Here is a 22,608-nt window from a genome sequence, read left to right as displayed (position 1 = left end):
TAATCTTTAGACGCCCTCTGCTGAATGTTGCATTTGCCTTTTGATCTCACCGATACATTTTTGGTCTGTTTCTGTTGCGAGTCCGTCTTTCAGATCTCACCTAGCACAAGTCTCTGTGGCTGAAGTGGCCTCTCTCTACTTCAGCATCGTGCCCTCACTCAGCCATTAAAAATGTCACTCGCACTTCTGACATGCTGACATGAAATGTCAAGAGAGAGGGGCGGAGTGACGCTTAAGCCAGAGAGAAGATGAAAAGGGGGCGTGGCTGCGAAACGCTTGACAGCTGCACGATGCTCTCCATGTAAGGCGGGACCACAGGCTAAAGGACACCTTTCGGCACATCAAGCTCTAAGCACACACCTGGAGGATGCGGGAATTGATCCTGCTATCTCCCACATGCAAAGCAAGCACTGTACCATACAAGCCAACCCCCCTCGCTGGGACTTATGCCTCGGCGTCACCTAGTGCCGCTTGTTCCCCTCTTACCGGGCACAGTTCACTGCCCTTCGTCTGCAAGGCAGTCGTGTAATTGCAGCTTTCCTGACTTATTGATGAAGGTCTGACTGGACGAGCGAATGGCGCCTCTCCCCATCCTCAAGCTCGCTGACAGATTGAAATGGAAAGTGCTGCTGTGGCTCGTTGGTCTAGTGGTATGATTCTCGCTTAGGGTGCGAGAGGTCCCGGGTTCAACTCCCGGACGAGCCCTCGTGTGCTCTTTTCCTCCTCTTCCACAAGACTGGGAACTGATATCCACATCACTTCGCAGCGTCTGCTTATGGCAAACGATGGAATGTGACTAATGACTGAACGAGCCTGGTGAATTCTCATCACGTGGCACAATGAGAGCGTGCAGTCAGCTGTCCAAGGCGGCAACCTCATTGCTCGTTCAAAAGAACACGTACTGAAAACTCATCATCACTGTGTCGTAGATGAGCACCGCGATCGCTTGTTGTCATGCGTCCTTACTTGGGAAATGCAGAAGCAAAAACTGCCCTCTCTCAGCCACCGAAACGTGTACGGCTCGCCTTGCGCTCTCTGCGCCTCACATATTTGTCGAGCTGTCTGCTTTTCTTTCTGTTGAAGTAATCAAGTTACGGGGCGTCCTGCAGCCTATGATGTTCTCACTGAGAGCTTTCAAGATTTGAAGGAAAGCTACGAGCTTGATGGCTCAAGTCGAACGAATGTGATTGTTAAGCAATCGATGATCAAAAGCACGTCTTCTAACAATTCGTGAGAGTATTATCAGCACTGTTTTCACTCGGATATACTTTTCACTTGCTAAGCTGACAAATTGGACGAGAAAATGCCGGAGACGCACTCAGTGCAGACTGAGGTTGGGAAGGAGGTGTGGCCCTTCAACGCTTGACAACTGAAGGACATTCTCTCCGCAACGGAGGAGCACCTGTCAGAAGTCGCAGAAGCTAAACAAGAGCACCAGGCTTCCGGAGATCCAAACTCAGACCTGGAGGATGCGGGCATCGATCCCGCTACCTCTTACATGCTAAGCGAGCGCTCTACCATTTGAGCTAATCCCCCTCGCTTCATGCGTCTCGGCATCATGTCTTACCGCCTCTGCCCCTCTTACCGGGCACCGCCCACTGCCCTTGGTCTGCAAGGCAGTCCTTTCAAATGCGATGACGACGCTGAGACCTTCGTTGCCTATTGTACGAGCTGAACTTTTGTGCTCATCAATTCAACGCTCTTTCCATCAACTCATCTTGTCTTTTGACGCTTCGTGTTTTGCGCTCCTTTGACTATCGGCATATCGGGTGACTGCAAACACTGAAGTTCTTGCTTACGGAGTGTTTAACATTGCTTTCAAGTGATCGCTGTTCTGTCATGTTGACGCCGAGTGAATGTTTCTTTGGCAACATGGGCAGGCTGACAGCAGTGCGAGCGAAAGTAATGGCAAATTTCTTGACTTATTTCTGAATGTGAATGTTCTTTAGAAAAGGGATGCGGCGTTGCTTCTCGCCCGTGTAAAGGTCACGCATTCCAGACGTGGTTATGAGCGAACAGTTGCCGCAAGTGTTTGAAAAGAGCAGGAGAGGAAGCAGCCCTGCCCTGTGTGAGGATCAAACTCAGGCCCTTCAGATGACGAGACTGACGCACTACCAATTACGCCAACAAGCCCAGCTGCAGTACACACACCGGAAAGTTTGCCTCACATGGATTTCAGTCGCCCGTTCCCTAATCTTTAGACGCCCTCTGCTGAATGTTGCATTTGCCTTTTGATCTCACCGATACATTTTTGGTCTGTTTCTGTTGCGAGTCCGTCTTTCAGATCTCACCTAGCACAAGTCTCTGTGGCTGAAGTGGCCTCTCTGCTTCAGCATCGTGCCCTCACTCAGCCATTAAAAATGTCACTCGGACTTCTGACATGCTGACATGAAATGTCAAGAGAGAGGGGCGGAGTGACGCTTAAGCCAGAGAGAAGATGAAAAGGGGGCGTAGCTGCGAAACGCTTGACAGCTGCACGATGCTCTCCATGTAAGGCGGGACCACAGGCTAAAGGACACCTTTCGGCACATCAAGCTCTAAGCACACACCTGGAGGATGCGGGAATTGATCCTGCTATCTCCCACATGCAAAGCAAGCGCTGTACCATACATGCCAACCCCCCTCGCTGGGACTTATGCCTCGGCGTCACCTAGTGCCGCTTGTCCCCCTCTTACCGGGCACAGTTCACTGCCCTTCGTCTGCAAGGCAGTCGTGTAATTGCAGCTTTCTTGACTTATTGATGAAGGTCTGACTGGACGAGCGAATGGCGCCTCTCCCCATCCTCAAGCTCGCTGACAGATTGAAATGGAAAGTGCTGCTGTGGCTCGTTGGTCTAGTGGTATGATTCTTGCTTAGGGTGCGAGAGGTCCCGGGTTCAACTCCCGAACGAGCACTTGTGTGCTCTCTTCCACAAGACTGGGAACTGATATCCACATCACTTCGCAGCGTCTGCTTATGGCAAACGATGGAATGTGACTAATGACTGAACGAGCCTGGTGAATTCTCATCACGTGGCACAATGAGAGCGTGCAGTCAGCTGTCCAAGGCGGCAACCTCATTGCTCGTTCAAAAGAACACGTACTGAAAACTCATCACCACTGTGTCGTAGATGAGCACCGCGATCGCTTGTTGTCATGCGTCCTTACTTGGGAAATGCAGAAGCAAAAACTGCCCTCTCTCAGCCACCGAAACGTGTGCTCTCTGCGCCTCACATATTTGTCGAGCTGTCTGCTCTTCTTTCTGTTGAAGTAATCAAGTTACGGGGCGTCCTGCAGCCTATGATGTTCTCACTGAGAGCTTTCAAGATTTGAAGGAAAACTACGAGCTTGATGGCTCAAGTCGAACGAATGTGATTGTTAAGCAATCGATGATCAAAAGCACGTCTTCTAACAATTCGTGAGAGTATTATCAGCACTGTTTTCACTCGGATATACTTTTCACTTGCTAAGCTGACGAATTGGACGAGAAAATGCCGGAGACGCACTCAGTGCAGACTGAGGTTGGGAAGGAGGTGTGGCCCTTCAACGCTTGACAACTGAAGGACATTCTCTCCGCAACGGAGGAGCACCTGTCAGAAGTCGCAGAAGCTAAACAAGAGCACCAGGCTTCCGGAGATCCAAACTCAGACCTGGAGGATGCAGGCATCGATCCCGCTACCTCTTGCATGCTAAGCGAGCGCTCTACCATTTGAGCTAATCCCCCTCGCTTCATGCGTCTCGGCATCATGTCTTACCGCCTCTGCCCCTCTTACCGAGCACCGCCCACTGCCCTTGGTCTGCAAGGCAGTCCTTTCAAGTGCGATGACGACGCTGAGACCTTTGTTGCCTATTGTACGAGCTGAACTTTTGTGCTCATCAATTCAACGCTCTTTCCATCCACTCATCTTGTCTTTTGACGCTTCGTGTTTTGCGCTCCTTTGACTATCGGCATATCGGGTGACTGCAAACACTGAAGTTCTTGCTTACGGAGTGTGGAACATTGTTTTCAAGTGATCGCTGTTCTGTCATGTTGACGCCGACTGAATCTTTCTTTGGCAACATGGGCAGGCTGACAGCAGTGCGAGCGAAAGTAATGGCAAATTTCTTGACTTATTTCTGAATGTGAATGTTCTTTAGAAAAGGGATGCGGCGTTGCTTCTCGCCCGTGTAAAGGTCACGCATTCCAGACGTGGTTATGAGCGAACAGTTGCCGCAAGTGTTTGAAAAGAGCAAGAGAGGAAGCAGCCCTGCCCCGTGTAAGGATCAAACTCAGGCCCTTCAGATGACGAGAGTGACGCACTACCAATTACGCCAACAAGCCCAGCTGCAGTACACACACCGGAAAGTTTGCCTCACATGGATTTCAGTCGCCCGTTCCCTAATCTTTAGACGCCCTCTGCTGAATGTTGCATTTGCCTTTTGATCTCACCGATACATTTTTGGTCTGTTTCTGTTGCGAGTCCGTCTTTCAGATCTCACCTAGCACAAGTCTCTGTGGCTGAAGTGGCCTCTCTGCTTCAGCATCGTGCCCTCACTCAGCCATTAAAAATGTCACTCGGACTTCTGACATGCTGACATGAAATGTCAAGAGAGAGGGGCGGAGTGACGCTTAAGCCAGAGAGAAGATGAAAAGGGGGCGTGGCTGCGAAACGCTTGACAGCTGCACGATGCTCTCCATGTAAGGTGGGACCACAGGCTAAAGGACACCTTTCGGCACATCAAGCTCTAAGCACACACCTGGAGGATGCGGGAATTGATCCTGCTATCTCCCACATGCAAAGCAAGCGCTGTACCATACATGCCAACCCCCCTCGCTGGGACTTATGCCTCGGCGTCACCTAGTGCCGCTTGTCCCCCTCTTACCGGGCACAGTTCACTGCCCTTCGTCTGCAAGGCAGTCGTGTAATTGCAGCTTTCTTGACTTATTGATGAAGGTCTGACTGGACGAGCGAATGGCGCCTCTCCCCATCCTCAAGCTCGCTGACAGATTGAAATGGAAAGTGCTGCTGTGGCTCGTTGGTCTAGTGGTATGATTCTCGCTTAGGGTGCGAGAGGTCCCGGGTTCAACTCCCGGATGAGCCCCCGTGTGCTCTCTTCCTCCTCTTCCACAAGACTGGGAACTGATATCCACATCACTTCGCAGCGTCTGCTTATGGCAAACGATGGAATGTGACTAATGACTGAACGAGCCTGGTGAATTCTCATCACGTGGCACAATGAGAGCGTGCAGTCAGCTGTCCAAGGCGGCAACCTCATTGCTCGTTCAAAAGAACACGTACTGAAAACTCATCACCACTGTGTCGTAGATGAGCACCGCGATCGCTTGTTGTCATGCGTCCTTACTTGGGAAATGCAGAAGCAAAAACTGCCCTCTCTCAGCCACCGAAACGTGTGCGGCTCGCCTTGCGCTCTCTGCGCCTCACATATTTGTCGAGCTGTCTGCTCTTCTTTCTGTTGAAGTAATCAAGTTACGGGGCGTCCTGCAGCCTATGATGTTCTCACTGAGAGCTTTCAAGATTTGAAGGAAAACTACGAGCTTGATGGCTCAAGTCGAACGAATGTGATTGTTAAGCAATCGATGATCAAAAGCACGTCTTCTAACAATTCGTGAGAGTATTATCAGCACTGTTTTCACTCGGATATACTTTTCACTTGCTAAGCTGACGAATTGGACGAGAAAATGCCGGAGACGCACTCAGTGCAGACTGAGGTTGGGAAGGAGGTGTGGCCCTTCAACGCTTGACAACTGAAGGACATTCTCTCCGCAACGGAGGAGCACCTGTCAGAAGTCGCAGAAGCTAAACAAGAGCACCAGGCTTCCGGAGATCCAAACTCAGACCTGGAGGATGCAGGCATCGATCCCGCTACCTCTTGCATGCTAAGCGAGCGCTCTACCATTTGAGCTAATCCCCCTCGCTTCATGCGTCTCGGCATCATGTCTTACCGCCTCTGCCCCTCTTACCGAGCACCGCCCACTGCCCTTGGTCTGCAAGGCAGTCCTTTCAAGTGCGATGACGACGCTGAGACCTTTGTTGCCTATTGTACGAGCTGAACTTTTGTGCTCATCAATTCAACGCTCTTTCCATCCACTCATCTTGTCTTTTGACGCTTCGTGTTTTGCGCTCCTTTGACTATCGGCATATCGGGTGACTGCAAACACTGAAGTTCTTGCTTACGGAGTGTGGAACATTGTTTTCAAGTGATCGCTGTTCTGTCATGTTGACGCCGACTGAATCTTTCTTTGGCAACATGGGCAGGCTGACAGCAGCGCGAGCGAAAGTAATGGCAAATTTCTTGACTTATTTCTGAATGTGAATGTTCTTTAGAAAAGGGATGCGGCGTTGCTTCTCGCCCGTGTAAAGGTCACGCATTCCAGACGTGGTTATGAGCGAACAGTTGCCGCAAGTGTTTGAAAAGAGCAAGAGAGGAAGCAGCCCTGCCCCGTGTAAGGATCAAACTCAGGCCCTTCAGATGACGAGAGTGACGCACTACCAATTACGCCAACAAGCCCAGCTGCAGTACACACACCGGAAAGTTTGCCTCACATGGATTTCAGTCGCCCGTTCCCTAATCTTTAGACGCCCTCTGCTGAATGTTGCATTTGCCTTTTGATCTCACCGATACATTTTTGGTCTGTTTCTGTTGCGAGTCCGTCTTTCAGATCTCACCTAGCACAAGTCTCTGTGGCTGAAGTGGCCTCTCTGCTTCAGCATCGTGCCCTCACTCAGCCATTTAAAATGTCACTTGGACTTCTGACATGCTGACATGAAATGTCAAGAGAGAGGGGCGGAGTGACGCTTAAGCCAGAGAGAAGATGAAAAGGGGGCGTGACTGCGAAACGCTTGACAGCTGCACGATGCTCTCCATGTAAGGCGGGACCACAGGCTAAAGGACACCTTTCAGCACATCAAGCTCTAAGCACACACCTGGAGGATGCGGGAATTGATCCTGCTATCTCCCACATGCAAAGCAAGCGCTGTACCATACAAGCCAACCCCCCTCGCTGGGACTTATGCCTCGGCGTCACCTAGTGCCGCTTGTTCCCCTCTTACCGGGCACAGTTCACTGCCCTTCGTCTGCAAGGCAGTCGTGTAATTGCAGCTTTCTTGACTTATTGATGAAGGTCTGACTGGACGAGCGAATGGCGCCTCTCCCCATCCTCAAGCTCGCTGACAGATTGAAATGGAAAGTGCTGCTGTGGCTCGTTGGTCTAGTGGTATGATTCTCGCTTAGGGTGCGAGAGGTCCCGGGTGCAACTCCCGGACGAGCCCTCGTGTGCTTTCTTCCTCCTCTTCCACAAGACTGGGAACTGATATCCACATCACTTCGCAGCGTCTGCTTATGGCAAACGATGGAATGTGACTAATGACTGAACGAGCCTGGTGAATTCTCATCACGTGGCACAATGAGAGCGTGCAGTCAGCTGTCCAAGGCGGCAACCTCATTGCTCGTTCAAAAGAACACGTACTGAAAACTCATCACCACTGTGTCGTAGATGAGCACCGCGATCGCTTGTTGTCATGCGACCTTACTTGGGAAATGCAGAAGCAAAAACTGCCCTCTCTCAGTCACCGAAACGTGTGCGGCTCGCCTTGCGCTCTCTGCGCCTCACATATTTGTCGAGCTGTCTGCTCTTCTTTCTGTTGAAGTAATCAAGTTATGGGGCGTCCTGCAGCCTATGATGTTCTCACTGAGAGCTTTCAAGATTTGAAGGAAAACTACGAGCTTGATGGCTCAAGTCGAACGAATGTGATTGTTAAGCAATCGATGATCAAAAGCACGTCTTCTAACAATTCGTGAGAGTATTATCAGCACTGTTTTCACTCGGATATACTTTTCACTTGCTAAGCTGACAAATTGGACGAGAAAATGCCGGAGACGCACTCAGTGCAGACTGAGGTTGGGAAGGAGGTGTGGCCCTTCAACGCTTGACAACTGAAGGACATTCTCTCCGCAACGGAGGAGCACCTGTCAGAAGTCGCAGAAGCTAAACAAGAGCACCGGGCTTCCGGAGATCCAAACTCAGACCTGGAGGATGCGGGCATCGATCCCGCTACCTCTTGCATGCTAAGCGAGCGCTCTACCATTTGAGCTAATCCCCCTCGCTTCATGCGTCTCGGCATCATGTCTTACCGCCTCTGCCCCTCTTACCGGGCACCGCCCACTGCTCTTGGTCTGCAAGGCAGTCCTTTCAAGTGCGATGACGACGCTGAGACCTTCGTTGCCTATTGTACGAGCTGAACTTTTGTGCTCATCAATTCAACGCTCTTTCCATCAACTCATCTTGTCTTTTGACGCTTCGTGTTTTGCGCTCCTTTGACTATCGGCATATCGGGTGACTGCAAACACTGAAGTTCTTGCTTACGGAGTGTGGAACATTGTTTTCAAGTGATCGCTGTTCTGTCATGTTGACGCCGAGTGAATCTTTCTTTGGCAACATGGGCAGGCTGACAGCAGTGCGAGCGAAAGTAATGGCAAATTTCTTGACTTATTTCTGAATGTGAATGTTCTTTAGAAAAGGGATGCGGCGTTGCTTCTCGCCCGTGTAAAGGTCACGCATTCCAGACGTGGTTATGAGCGAACAGTTGCCGCAAGTGTTTGAAAAGAGCAAGAGAGGAAGCAGCCCTGCCCCGTGTGAGGATCAAACTCAGGCCCTTCAGATGACGAGAGTGACGCACTACCAATTACGCCAACAAGCCCAGCTGCAGTACACACACCGGAAAGTTTGCCTCACATGGATTTCAGTCGCCCGTTCCCTAATCTTTAGACGCCCTCTGCTGAATGTTGCATTTGCCTTTTGATCTCACCGATACATTTTTGGTCTGTTTCTGTTGCGAGTCCGTCTTTCAGATCTCACCTAGCACAAGTCTCTGTGGCTGAAGTGGCCTCTCTGCTTCAGCATCGTGCCCTCACTCAGCCATTAAAAATGTCACTCGGACTTCTGACATGCTGACATGAAATGTCAAGAGAGAGGGGCGGAGTGACGCTTAAGCCAGAGAGAAGATGAAAAGGGGGCGTGGCTGCGAAACGCTTGACAGCTGCACGATGCTCTCCATGTAAGGCGGGACCACAGGCTAAAGGACACCTTTCGGCACATCAAGCTCTAAGCACACACCTGGAGGATGCGGGAATTGATCCTGCTATCTCCCACATGCAAAGCAAGCGCTGTACCATACAAGCCAACCCCCCTCGCTGGGACTTATGCCTCGGCGTCACCTAGTGCCGCTTGTTCCCCTCTTACCGGGCACAGTTCACTGCCCTTCGTCTGCAAGGCAGTCGTGTAATTGCAGCTTTCTTGACTAATTGATGAAGGTCTGACTGGACGAGCGAATGGCGCCTCTCCCCATCCTCAAGCTCGCTGACAGATTGAAATGGAAAGTGCTGCTGTGGCTCGTTGGTCTAGTGGTATGATTCTTGCTTAGGGTGCGAGAGGTCCCGGGTTCAACTCCCGAACGAGCACTTGTGTGCTCTCTTCCACAAGACTGGGAACTGATATCCACATCACTTCGCAGCGTCTGCTTATGGCAAACGATGGAATGTGACTAATGACTGAACGAGCCTGGTGAATTCTCATCACGTGGCACAATGAGAGCGTGCAGTCAGCTGTCCAAGGCGGCAACCTCATTGCTCGTTCAAAAGAACACGTACTGAAAACTCATCACCACTGTGTCGTAGATGAGCACCGCGATCGCTTGTTGTCATGCGTCCTTACTTGGGAAATGCAGAAGCAAAAACTGCCCTCTCTCAGCCACCGAAACGTGTACGGCTCGCCTTGCGCTCTCTGCGCCTCACATATTTGTCGAGCTGTCTGCTCTTCTTTCTGTTGAAGTAATCAAGTCCTGCAGCCTATGATGTTCTCACTGAGAGCTTTCAAGATTTGAAGGAAAACTACGAGCTTGATGGCTCAAGTCGAACGAATGTGATTGTTAAGCAATCGATGATCAAAAGCACGTCTTCTAACAATTCGTGAGAGTATTATCAGCACTGTTTTCACTCGGATATACTTTTCACTTGCTAAGCTGACAAATTGGACGAGAAAATGCCGGAGACGCACTCAGTGCAGACTGAGACTGGGAAGGAGGTGTGGCCCTTCAACGCTTGACAACTGAAGGACATTCTCTCCGCAACGGAGGAGCACCTGTCAGAAGTCGCAGAAGCTAAACAAGAGCACCAGGCTTCCGGAGATCCAAACTCAGACCTGGAGGATGCGGGCATCGATCCCGCTACCTCTTACATGCTAAGCGAGCGCTCTACCATTTGAGCTAATCCCCCTCGCTTCATGTTTCTCGGCATCATGTCTTACCGCCTCTGCCCCTCTTACCGGGCACCGCCCACTGCTCTTGGTCTGCAAGGCAGTCCTTTCAAGTGCGATGACGACGCTGAGACCTTCGTTGCCTATTGTACGAGCTAAACTTTTGTGCTCATCAATTCAACGCTCTTTCCATCAACTCATCTTGTCTTTTGACGCTTCGTGTTTTGCGCTCCTTTGACTATCGGCATATCGGGTGACTGCAAACACTGAAGTTCTTGCTAACGGAGTGTGGAACATTGTTTTCAAGTGATCGCTGTTCTGTCATGTTGACGCCGAGTGAATCTTTCTTTGGCAACATGGGCAGGCTGACAGCAGTGCGAGCGAAAGTAATGGCAAATTTCTTGACTTATTTCTGAATGTGAATGTTCTTTAGAAAAGGGATGCGGCGTTGCTTCTCGCCCGTGTAAAGGTCACGCATTCCAGACGTGGTTATGAGCGAACAGTTGCCGCAAGTGTTTGAAAAGAGCAAGAGAGGAAGCAGCCCTGCCCCGTGTGAGGATCAAACTCAGGCCCTTCAGATGATGAGACTGACGCACTACCAATTACGCCAACAAGCCCAGCTGCAGTACACACACCGGAAAGTTTGCCTCACATGGATTTCAGTCGCCCGTTCCCTAATCTTTAGACGCCCTCTGCTGAATGTTGCATTTGCCTTTTGATCTCACCGATACATTTTTGGTCTGTTTCTGTTGCGAGTCCGTCTTTCAGATCTCACCTAGCACAAGTCTCTGTGGCTGAAGTGGCCTCTCTGCTTCAGCATCGTGCCCTCACTCAGCCATTAAAAATGTCACTCGGACTTCTGACATGCTGACATGAAATGTCAAGAGAGAGGGGCGGAGTGACGCTTAAGCCAGAGAGAAGATGAAAAGGGGGCGTGGCTGCGAAACGCTTGACAGCTGCACGATGCTCTCCATGTAAGGCGGGACCACAGGCTAAAGGACACCTTTCGGCACATCAAGCTCTAAGCACACACCTGGAGGATGCGGGAATTGATCCTGCTATCTCCCACATGCAAAGCAAGCGCTGTACCATACAAGCCAACCCCCCTCGCTGGGACTTATGCCTCGGCGTCACCTAGTGCCGCTTGTTCCCCTCTTACCAGGCACAGTTCACTGCCCTTCGTCTGCAAGGCAGTCGTGTAATTGCAGCTTTCTTGACTTATTGATGAAGGTCTGACTGGACGAGCGAATGGCGCCTCTCCCCATCCTCAAGCTCGCTGACAGATTGAAATGGAAAGTGCTGCTGTGGCTCGTTGGTCTAGTGGTATGATTCTCGCTTAGGGTGCGAGAGGTCCCGGGTTCAACTCCCGGACGAGCCCTCGTGTGCTCTTTTCCTCCTCTTCCACAAGACTGGGAACTGATATCCACATCACTTCGCAGCGTCTGCTTATGGCAAACGATGGAATGTGACTAATGACTGAACGAGCCTGGTGAATTCTCATCACGTGGCACAATGAGAGCGTGCAGTCAGCTGTCCAAGGCGGCAACCTCATTGCTCGTTCAAAAGAACACGTACTGAAAACTCATCACCACTGTGTCGTAGATGAGCACCGCGATCGCTTGTTGTCATGCGTCCTTACTTGGGAAATGCAGAAGCAAAAACTGCCCTCTCTCAGCCACCGAAACGTGTGCGGCTCGCCTTGCGCTCTCTGCGCCTCACATATTTGTCGAGCTGTCTGCTCTTCTTTCTGTTGAAGTAATCAAGTCCTGCAGCCTATGATGTTCTCACTGAGAGCTTTCAAGATTTGAAGGAAAACTACGAGCTTGATGGCTCAAGTCGAACGAATGTGATTGTTAAGCAATCGATGATCAAAAGCACGTCTTCTAACAATTCGTGAGAGTATTATCAGCACTGTTTTCACTCGGATATACTTTTCACTTGCTAAGCTGACAAATTGGACGAGAAAATGCCGGAGACGCACTCAGTGCAGACTGAGGTTGGGAAGGAGGTGTGGCCCTTCAACGCTTGACAACTGAAGGACATTCTCTCCGCAACGGAGGAGCACCTGTCAGAAGTCGCAGAAGCTAAACAAGAGCACCAGGCTTCCGGAGATCCAAACTCAGACCTGGAGGATGCGGGCATCGATCCCGCTACCTCTTACATGCTAAGCGAGCGCTCTACCATTTGAGCTAATCCCCCTCGCTTCATGCTTCTCGGCATCATGTCTTACCGCCTCTGCCCCTCTTACCGGGCACCGCCCACTGCTCTTGGTCTGCAAGGCAGTCCTTTCAAGTGCGATGACGACGCTGAGACCTTCGTTGCCTATTGTACGAGCTGAACTTTTGTGCTCATCAATTCAACGCTCTTTCCATCAACTCATCTTGTCTTTTGACGCTTCGTGTTTTGCGCTCCTTTGACTATCGGCATATCGGGTGACTGCAAACACTGAAGTTCTTGCTTACGGAGTGTGGAACATTGTTTTCAAGTGATCGCTGTTCTGTCATGTTGACGCCGAGTGAATCTTTCTTTGGCAACATGGGCAGGCTGACAGCAGTGCGAGCGAAAGTAATGGCAAATTTCTTGACTTATTTCTGAATGTGAATGTTCTTTAGAAAAGGGATGCGGCGTTGCTTCTCGCCCGTGTAAAGGTCACGCATTCCAGACGTGGTTATGAGCGAACAGTTGCCGCAAGTGTTTGAAAAGAGCAAGAGAGGAAGCAGCCCTGCCCCGTGTGAGGATCAAACTCAGGCCCTTCAGATGACGAGACTGACGCACTACCAATTACGCCAACAAGCCCAGCTGCAGTACACACACCGGAAAGTTTGCCTCACATGGATTTCAGTCGCCCGTTCCCTAATCTTTAGACGCCCTCTGCTGAATGTTGCATTTGCCTTTTGATCTCACCGATACATTTTTGGTCTGTTTCTGTTGCGAGTCCGTCTTTCAGATCTCACCTAGCACAAGTCTCTGTGGCTGAAGTGGCCTCTCTGCTTCAGCATCGTGCCCTCACTCAGCCATTAAAAATGTCACTCGGACTTCTGACATGCTGACATGAAATGTCAAGAGAGAGGGGCGGAGTGACGCTTAAGCCAGAGAGAAGATGAAAAGGGGGCGTGGCTGCGAAACGCTTGACAGCTGCACGATGCTCTCCATGTAAGGCGGGACCACAGGCTAAAGGACACCTTTTGGCACATCAAGCTCTAAGCACACACCTGGAGGATGCGGGAATTGATCCTGCTATCTCCCACATACAAAGCAAGCGCTGTACCATACAAGCCAACCCCCCTCGCTGGGACTTATGCCTCGGCGTCACCTAGTGCCGCTTGTTCCCCTCTTACCGGGCACAAGTCACTGCCCTTCGTCTGCAAGGCAGTCGTGTAATTGCAGCTTTCTTGACTTATTGATGAAGGTCTGACTGGACGAGCGAATGGCGCCTCTCCCCATCCTCAAGCTCGCTGACAGATTGAAATGGAAAGTGCTGCTGTGGCTCGTTGGTCTAGTGGTATGATTCTCGCTTAGGGTGCAAGAGGTCCCGGGTTCAACTCCCGGATGAGCCCTCGTGTGCTCTTTTCCTCCTCTTCCACAAGACTGGGAACTGATATCCACATCACTTCGCAGCGTCTGCTTATGGCAAACGATGGAATGTGACTAATGACTGAACGAGCCTGGTGAATTCTCATCACGTGGCACAATGAGAGCGTGCAGTCAGCTGTCCAAGGCGGCAACCTCATTGCTCGTTCAAAAGAACACGTACTGAAAACTCATCACCACTGTGTTGTAGATGAGCACCGCGATCGCTTGTTGTCATGCGTCCTTACTTGGGAAATGCAGAAGCAAAAACTGCCCTCTCTCAGCCACCGAAACGTGTGCGGCTCGCCTTGCGCTCTCTGCGCCTCACATATTTGTCGAGCTGTCTGCTCTTCTTTCTGTTGAAGTAATCAAGTCCTGCAGCCTATGATGTTCTCACTGAGAGCTTTCAAGATTTGAAGGAAAACTACGAGCTTGATGGCTCAAGTCGAACGAATGTGATTGTTAAGCAATCGATGATCAAAAGCACGTCTTCTAACAATTCGTGAGAATTATCAGCACTGTTATCAGCACTGTTTTCACTCGGATATACTTTTCACTTGCTAAGCTGACAAATTGGACGAGAAAATGCCGGAGACGCACTCAGTGCAGACTGAGGTTGGGAAGGAGGTGTGGCCCTTCAACGCTTGACAACTGAAGGACATTCTCTCCGCAACGGAGGAGCACCTGTCAGAAGTCGCAGAAGCTAAACAAGAGCACCAGGCTTCCGGAGATCCAAACTCAGACCTGGATGATGCGGGCATCGATCCCGCTACCTCTTGCATGCTAAGCGAGCGCTCTACCATTTGAGCTAATCCCCCTCACTTCATGCGTCTCGGCATCATGTCTTACCGCCTCTGCCCCTCTTACCGGGCACCGCCCACTGCCCTTGGTCTGCAAGGCAGTCCTTTCAAGTGCGATGACGACGCTGAGACCTTCGTTGCCTATTGTACGAGCTGAACTTTTGTGCTCATCAATTCAACGCTCTTTCCATCAACTCATCTTGTCTTTTGACGCTTCGTGTTTTGCGCTCCTTTGACTATCGGCATATCGGGTGACTGCAAACACTGAAGTTCTTGCTTACAGAGTGTGGAACATTGTTTTCAAGTGATCGCTGTTCTGTCATGTTGACGCCGAGTGAATCTTTCTTTGGCAACATGGGCAGGCTGACAGCAGTGCGAGCGAAAGTAATGGCAAATTTCTTGACTTATTTCTGAATGTGAATGTTCTTTAGAAAAGGGATGTGGCGTTGCTTCTCGCCCGTGTAAAGGTCACGCATTCCAGACGTGGTTATGAGCGAACAGTTGCCGCAAGTGTTTGAAAAGAGCAAGAGAGGAAGCAGCCCTGCCCCGTGTGAGGATCAAACTCAGGCCCTTCAGATGACGAGACTGACGCACTACCAATTACGCCAACAAGCCCAGCTGCAGTACACACACCGGAAAGTTTGCCTCACATGGATTTCAGTCGCCCGTTCCCTAATCTTTAGACGCCCTCTGCTGAATGTTGCATTTGCCTTTTGATCTCACCGATACATTTTTGGTCTGTTTCTGTTGCGAGTCCGTCTTTCAGATCTCACCTAGCACAAGTCTCTGTGGCTGAAGTGGCCTCTCTGCTTCAGCATCGTGCCCTCACTCAGCCATTAAAAATGTCACTCGGACTTCTGACATGCTGACATGAAATGTCAAGAGAGAGGGGCGGAGTGACGCTTAAGCCAGAGAGAAGATGAAAAGGGGGCGTGGCTGCGAAACGCTTGACAGCTGCACGATGCTCTCCATGTAAGGCGAGACCACAGGCTAAAGGACACCTTTCGGCACATCAAGCTCTAAGCACACACCTGGAGAATGCAGGAATTGATCCTGCTATCTCCCACATGCAAAGCAAGCGCTGTACCATACAAGCCAACCCCCCTCGCTAGGACTTATGCCTCGGCGTCACCTAGTGCCGCTTGTTCCCCTCTTACCGGGCACAGTTCACTGCCCTTCGTCTGCAAGGCAGTCGTGTAATTGCAGCTTTCTTGACTTATTGATGAAGGTCTGACTGGACGAGCGAATGGCGCCTCTCCCCATCCTCAAGCTCGCTGACAGATTGAAATGGAAAGTGCTGCTGTGGCTCGTTGGTCTAGTGGTATGATTCTCGCTTAGGGTGCGAGAGGTCCCGGGTTCAACTCCCGGACGAGCCCTCGTGTGCTCTTTTCCTCCTCTTCCACAAGACTGGGAACTGATATCCACATCACTTCGCAGCGTCTGCTTATGGCAAACGATGGAATGTGACTAATGACTGAACGAGCCTGGTGAATTCTCATCACGTGGCACAATGAGAGCGTGCAGTCAGCTGTCCAAGGCGGCAACCTCATTGCTCGTTCAAAAGAACACGTACTGAAAACTCATCACCACTGTGTCGTAGATGAGCACCGCGATCGCTTGTTGTCATGCGTCCTTACTTGGGAAATGCAGAAGCAAAAACTGCCCTCTCTCAGCCACCGAAACGTGTGCGGCTCGCCTTGCGCTCTCTGCGCCTCACATATTTGTCGAGCTGTCTGCTCTTCTTTCTGTTGAAGTAATCAAGTCCTGCAGCCTATGATGTTCTCACTGAGAGCTTTCAAGATTTGAAGGAAAACTACGAGCTTGATGGCTCAAGTCGAACGAATGTGATTGTTAAGCAATCGATGATCAAAAGCACGTCTTCTAACAATTCGTGAGAGTATTATCAGCACTGTTTTCACTCGGATATACTTTTCACTTGCTAAGCTGAGAAATTGGACGAGAAAATGCCGGAGACGCACTCAGTGCAGACTGAGGTTGGGAAGGAGGTGTGGCCCTTCAACGCTTGACAACTGAAGGACATTCTCTCCGCAACGGAGGAGCACCTGTCAGAAGTCGCAGAAGCTAAACAAGAGCACCAGGCTTCCGGAGATCCAAACTCAGACCTGGAGGATGCGGGCATCGATCCCGCTACTTCTTACATGCTAAGCGAGCGCTCTACCATTTGAGCTAATCCCCCTCGCTTCATGCTTCTCGGCATCATGTCTTACCGCCTCTGCCCCTCTTACCGGGCACCGCCCACTGCTCTTGGTCTGCAAGGCAGTCCTTTCAAGTGCGATGACGACGCTGAGACCTTCGTTGCCTATTGTACGAGCTGAACTTTTGTGCTCATCAATTCAACGCTCTTTCCATCAACTCATCTTGTCTTTTGACGCTTCGTGTTTTGCGCTCCTTTGACTATCGGCATATCGGGTGACTGCAAACACTGAAGTTCTTGCTTACGGAGTGTGGAACATTGTTTTCAAGTGATCGCTGTTCTGTCATGTTGACGCCGAGTGAATCTTTCTTTGGCAACATGGGCAGGCTGACAGCAGTGCGAGCGAAAGTAATGGCAAATTTCTTGACTTATTTCTGAATGTGAATGTTCTTTAGAAAAGGGATGTGGCGTTGCTTCTCGCCCGTGTAAAGGTCACGCATTCCAGACGTGGTTATGAGCGAACAGTTGCCGCAAGTGTTTGAAAAGAGCAAGAGAGGAAGCAGCCCTGCCCCGTGTGAGGATCAAACTCAGGCCCTTCAGATGACGAGACTGACGCACTACCAATTACGCCAACAAGCCCAGCTGCAGTACACACACCGGAAAGTTTGCCTCACATGGATTTCAGTCGCCCGTTCCCTAATCTTTAGACGCCCTCTGCTGAATGTTGCATTTGCCTTTTGATCTCACCGATACATTTTTGGTCTGTTTCTGTTGCGAGTCCGTCTTTCAGATCTCACCTAGCACAAGTCTCTGTGGCTGAAGTGGCCTCTCTGCTTCAGCATCGTGCCCTCACTCAGCCATTAAAAATGTCACTCGGACTTCTGACATGCTGACATGAAATGTCAAGAGAGAGGGGAGGAGTGACGCTTAAGCCAGAGAGAAGATGAAAAGGGGGCGTGGCTGCGAAACGCTTGACAGCTGCACGATGCTCTCCATGTAAGGCGGGACCACAGGCTAAAGGACACCTTTCGGCACATCAAGCTCTAAGCACACACCTGGAGGATGCGGGAATTGATCCTGCTATCTCCCACATGCAAAGCAAGCGCTGTACCATACAAGCCAACCCCCCTCGCTGGGACTTATGCCTCGGCGTCACCTAGTGCCGCTTGTTCCCCTCTTACCGGGCACAGTTCACTGCCCTTCGTCTGCAAGGCAGTCGTGTAATTGCAGCTTTCTTGACTTATTGATGAAGGTCTGACTGGACGAGCGAATGGCGCCTCTCCCCATCCTCAAGCTCGCTGACAGATTGAAATGGAAAGTGCTGCTGTGGCTCGTTGGTCTAGTGGTATGATTCTCGCTTAGGGTGCGAGAGGTCCCGGGTTCAACTCCCGGACGAGCCCTCGTGTGCTCTTTTCCTCCTCTTCCACAAGACTGGGAACTGATATCCACATCACTTCGCAGCGTCTGCTTATGGCAAACGATGGAATGTGACTAATGACTGAACGAGCCTGGTGAATTCTCATCACGTGGCACAATGAGAGCGTGCAGTCAGCTGTCCAAGGCGGCAACCTCATTGCTCGTTCAAAAGAACACGTACTGAAAACTCATCACCACTGTGTCGTAGATGAGCACCGCGATCGCTTGTTGTCATGCGTCCTTACTTGGGAAATGCAGAAGCAAAAACTGCCCTCTCTCAGCCACCGAAACGTGTGCGGCTTGCCTTGCGCTCTCTGCGCCTCACATATTTGTCGAGCTGTCTGCTCTTCTTTCTGTTGAAGTAATCAAGTTACGGGGCGTCCTGCAGCCTATGATGTTCTCACTGAGAGCTTTCACGATTTGAAGGAAAACTACGAGCTTGATGGCTCAAGTCGAACGAATGTGATTGTTAAGCAATCGATGATCAAAAGCACGTCTTCTAACAATTCGTGAGAGTATTATCAGCACTGTTTTCACTCGGATATACTTTTCACTTGCTAAGCTGACAAATTGGACGAGAAAATGCCGGAGACGCACTCAGTGCAGACTGAGGTTGGGAAGGAGGTGTGGCCCTTCAACGCTTGACAACTGAAGGACATTCTCTCCGCAACGGAGGAGCACCTGTCAGAAGTCGCAGAAGCTAAACAAGAGCACCAGGCTTCCGGAGATCCAAACTCAGACCTGGAGGATGCGGGCATCGATCCCGCTACTTCTTACATGCTAAGCGAGCGCTCTACCATTTGAGCTAATCCCCCTCGCTTCATGCTTCTCGGCATCATGTCTTACCGCCTCTGCCCCTCTTACCGGGCACCGCCCACTGCTCTTGGTCTGCAAGGCAGTCCTTTCAAGTGCGATGACGACGCTGAGACCTTCGTTGCCTATTGTACGAGCTGAACTTTTGTGCTCATCAATTCAACGCTCTTTCCATCAACTCATCTTGTCTTTTGACGCTTCGTGTTTTGCGCTCCTTTGACTATCGGCATATCGGGTGACTGCAAACACTGAAGTTCTTGCTTACGGAGTGTGGAACATTGTTTTCAAGTGATCGCTGTTCTGTCATGTTGACGCCGAGTGAATCTTTCTTTGGCAACATGGGCAGGCTGACAGCAGTGCGAGCGAAAGTAATGGCAAATTTCTTGACTTATTTCTGAATGTGAATGTTCTTTAGAAAAGGGATGTGGCGTTGCTTCTCGCCCGTGTAAAGGTCACGCATTCCAGACGTGGTTATGAGCGAACAGTTGCCGCAAGTGTTTGAAAAGAGCAAGAGAGGAAGCAGCCCTGCCCCGTGTGAGGATCAAACTCAGGCCCTTCAGATGACGAGACTGACGCACTACCAATTACGCCAACAAGCCCAGCTGCAGTACACACACCGGAAAGTTTGCCTCACATGGATTTCAGTCGCCCGTTCCCTAATCTTTAGACGCCCTCTGCTGAATGTTGCATTTGCCTTTTGATCTCACCGATACATTTTTGGTCTGTTTCTGTTGCGAGTCCGTCTTTCAGATCTCACCTAGCACAAGTCTCTGTGGCTGAAGTGGCCTCTCTGCTTCAGCATCGTGCCCTCACTCAGCCATTAAAAATGTCACTCGGACTTCTGACATGCTGACATGAAATGTCAAGAGAGAGGGGAGGAGTGACGCTTAAGCCAGAGAGAAGATGAAAAGGGGGCGTGGCTGCGAAACGCTTGACAGCTGCACGATGCTCTCCATGTAAGGCGGGACCACAGGCTAAAGGACACCTTTCGGCACATCAAGCTCTAAGCACACACCTGGAGGATGCGGGAATTGATCCTGCTATCTCCCACATGCAAAGCAAGCGCTGTACCATACAAGCCAACCCCCCTCGCTGGGACTTATGCCTCGGCGTCACCTAGTGCCGCTTGTTCCCCTCTTACCGGGCACAGTTCACTGCCCTTCGTCTGCAAGGCAGTCGTGTAATTGCAGCTTTCTTGACTTATTGATGAAGGTCTGACTGGACGAGCGAATGGCGCCTCTCCCCATCCTCAAGCTCGCTGACAGATTGAAATGGAAAGTGCTGCTGTGGCTCGTTGGTCTAGTGGTATGATTCTCGCTTAGGGTGCGAGAGGTCCCGGGTTCAACTCCCGGACGAGCCCTCGTGTGCTCTTTTCCTCCTCTTCCACAAGACTGGGAACTGATATCCACATCACTTCGCAGCGTCTGCTTATGGCAAACGATGGAATGTGACTAATGACTGAACGAGCCTGGTGAATTCTCATCACGTGGCACAATGAGAGCGTGCAGTCAGCTGTCCAAGGCGGCAACCTCATTGCTCGTTCAAAAGAACACGTACTGAAAACTCATCACCACTGTGTCGTAGATGAGCACCGCGATCGCTTGTTGTCATGCGTCCTTACTTGGGAAATGCAGAAGCAAAAACTGCCCTCTCTCAGCCACCGAAACGTGTGCGGCTCGCCTTGCGCTCTCTGCGCCTCACATATTTGTCGAGCTGTCTGCTCTTCTTTCTGTTGAAGTAATCAAGTTACGGGGCGTCCTGCAGCCTATGATGTTCTCACTGAGAGCTTTCAAGATTTGAAGGAAAACTACGAGCTTGATAAAAGAATCAATTTAAATGTTTCTTGAAAAACGGATCCTTCTAAATATCGGAAGTCCAACGTCTCATGGAAACTGTCTGTGTAACGGTCTAACGTGATAACGTGATAACCACTACACTCTGGAAACGGTGGGAAATTGTGCCCAGTGGCCCAGTGCTGAGCTACGCCAATGCTATTCAGGGGCTATTCAGGGGCTAATGCTATTCGATGTGAATTGAATGCTATTCAACTCGCCAATGCTATTCAGGGGTGGAAAAGGGTGGAGCCGTGTGTGTCTTTTGTTCAAAGACACCCCCATCTCAGAACCGGAAGTACAGGCCTTCCTCCCGCAGGTCCACAAAGATGTTATTTTTTAAGAAGATTCTGCGAAAGTCGGCCATCCGCCTCTCAGCCCTGCAGTAGGCCAGGCTGAGAGAGAAGCAGTCCTTCACCCTGGCAATGCACAGCCTGACAAGGTCTGGCTTCAGGCCATTGTACATCATGAGGTTCCTCCTCTCCCAGACAGCTGTCCTCGTTAGGCTGAGGAGGAGGTTCACTAAAATGGCGTTAACCCCCCTCTCAGACCCGCGGTACCCAAAGAGGAACAGCTCTTTCCAGGGCACCCCGTCAAGAACAGCTCCTCGAACAGAGCGAAACAGGCCATCCAGCAGATCCGTCAAGTACGCCCTGGCTTGAGCTGGGGGAAGATCTTACCCCAGAACACCTCTGAGACCGGCACTCTGAAGCGTTTCGCCACCATCAGCCTGTAGAACATGCTGGTGGTGAACCCCAGGAGGTCCACCCCACGGTCCCCCCACTTCACCCTCAGCTCCGGCCAGCCCGGGCCTGCTGCCCCGTCTTGTAGATGGAGCTTCTCCAGCCAACTGTCCGGGAGACCGAGTTTGAGCTGCTCGTAATCCTGACGGATCTTACTGACAGGCAGCTCGTCGTCGACCTCTCGCACAGCGTCGACAATAGCCTGGGTGGGCAGAAATCCGTCCTTTACTTCATAAAGAAGATCCTTGACCTTGGATATGCCAGCCTCGTAGAGCTGCCTGTTCCATCGAGACACCAGCAGGGGGTCGAGGAACAGAGGCTGTTCCAGAATCTGGGCCCGGGTCTCCGGCGTGTAGGAGACATGCTGGGACATGAACTACCCCCTCGCCAGCAGGACCTCCCTGTAAAAGGAGGGCAGATGTTTTATCAACCCCGGAGTCAGCCTCACCAGGAGTGTCTCCTGCCCCAAGCCCCCGCAAGTCTCGAGGTAGCTTCCCATACCAATCTTCCAAATGCTGACATTATCCAGGTCAAGGAACTTCTTCACTACTTTCAGCCTAAAGCTTTTCAGCTTCAGGCCTACATCACACAGCTTCAGCCCACCCCTGGAGATTTTCCCAATGAGGGTGTCATGAGTGACCCGCGGAGGCTTCCCCTCCCACACGAATCCCACCACCAGTTGCCTAATCTCATTCTCTACCCGTTCAGGAAGAGGCATCACAGACAGTGGGTACCACAAGAGGGACAGGCACAGTGTGTTAACGAGCAGGACCCTTCCCTTTAGGGTCAGGGACCTGTGTCTCCACCGATTTAATTTGCCCTCATCTTAATGAGCTTCTCCTTCCACAGGAGAAGCCCAGTGGCCTGCTCATCAGCGTTAATGTAGATGCCAAGGACCTTCAGGTGACCCGTCTCAACCCTGAAAGGGTAACCGAAGAGCGGGGCAAGGTCTGCCCTCCCCACCGGCATGACCTCAGACTTCTCCAAGTTTACCTTGGCGCCCGAGGCAGCGCAGTAGGCCTGCACCACCTCTAAAATGGCCGAGATCT

The 22,608-nt window shown here is 51.0% G+C and overlaps 6 non-coding genes across 6 annotated transcripts; all 6 read left to right on the top strand.

The window, feature by feature from the left end:
- Positions 1-633: 633 nt before the first annotated feature.
- Positions 634-705, top strand: trnap-agg (transfer RNA proline (anticodon AGG)). The gene has a single exon. It is a non-coding gene; the product is annotated as a tRNA-Pro (tRNA).
- A 4,283-nt stretch (positions 706-4,988) lies between these two features.
- Positions 4,989-5,060, top strand: trnap-agg (transfer RNA proline (anticodon AGG)). Its single transcript has one exon. It is a non-coding gene; the product is annotated as a tRNA-Pro (tRNA).
- Positions 5,061-11,536: 6,476 nt separating this feature from the next.
- trnap-agg (transfer RNA proline (anticodon AGG)) lies at positions 11,537-11,608 on the top strand. The gene has a single exon. It is a non-coding gene; the product is annotated as a tRNA-Pro (tRNA).
- Positions 11,609-15,904: 4,296 nt separating this feature from the next.
- trnap-agg (transfer RNA proline (anticodon AGG)) lies at positions 15,905-15,976 on the top strand. The gene has a single exon. It is a non-coding gene; the product is annotated as a tRNA-Pro (tRNA).
- Positions 15,977-18,083: 2,107 nt separating this feature from the next.
- trnap-agg (transfer RNA proline (anticodon AGG)) lies at positions 18,084-18,155 on the top strand. Its single transcript has one exon. It is a non-coding gene; the product is annotated as a tRNA-Pro (tRNA).
- A 2,117-nt stretch (positions 18,156-20,272) lies between these two features.
- Positions 20,273-20,344, top strand: trnap-agg (transfer RNA proline (anticodon AGG)). Its single transcript has one exon. It is a non-coding gene; the product is annotated as a tRNA-Pro (tRNA).
- Positions 20,345-22,608: the final 2,264 nt, after the last annotated feature.

This window comes from Lepisosteus platostomus, chromosome 5, assembly GCF_059453375.1.
Source record: "Lepisosteus platostomus isolate fLepPlt1 chromosome 5, fLepPlt1.hap1, whole genome shotgun sequence".
Taxonomy (NCBI): domain Eukaryota; kingdom Metazoa; phylum Chordata; class Actinopteri; order Semionotiformes; family Lepisosteidae; genus Lepisosteus; species Lepisosteus platostomus.
This window is presented reverse-complemented; position numbering and strand designations above follow the sequence as displayed.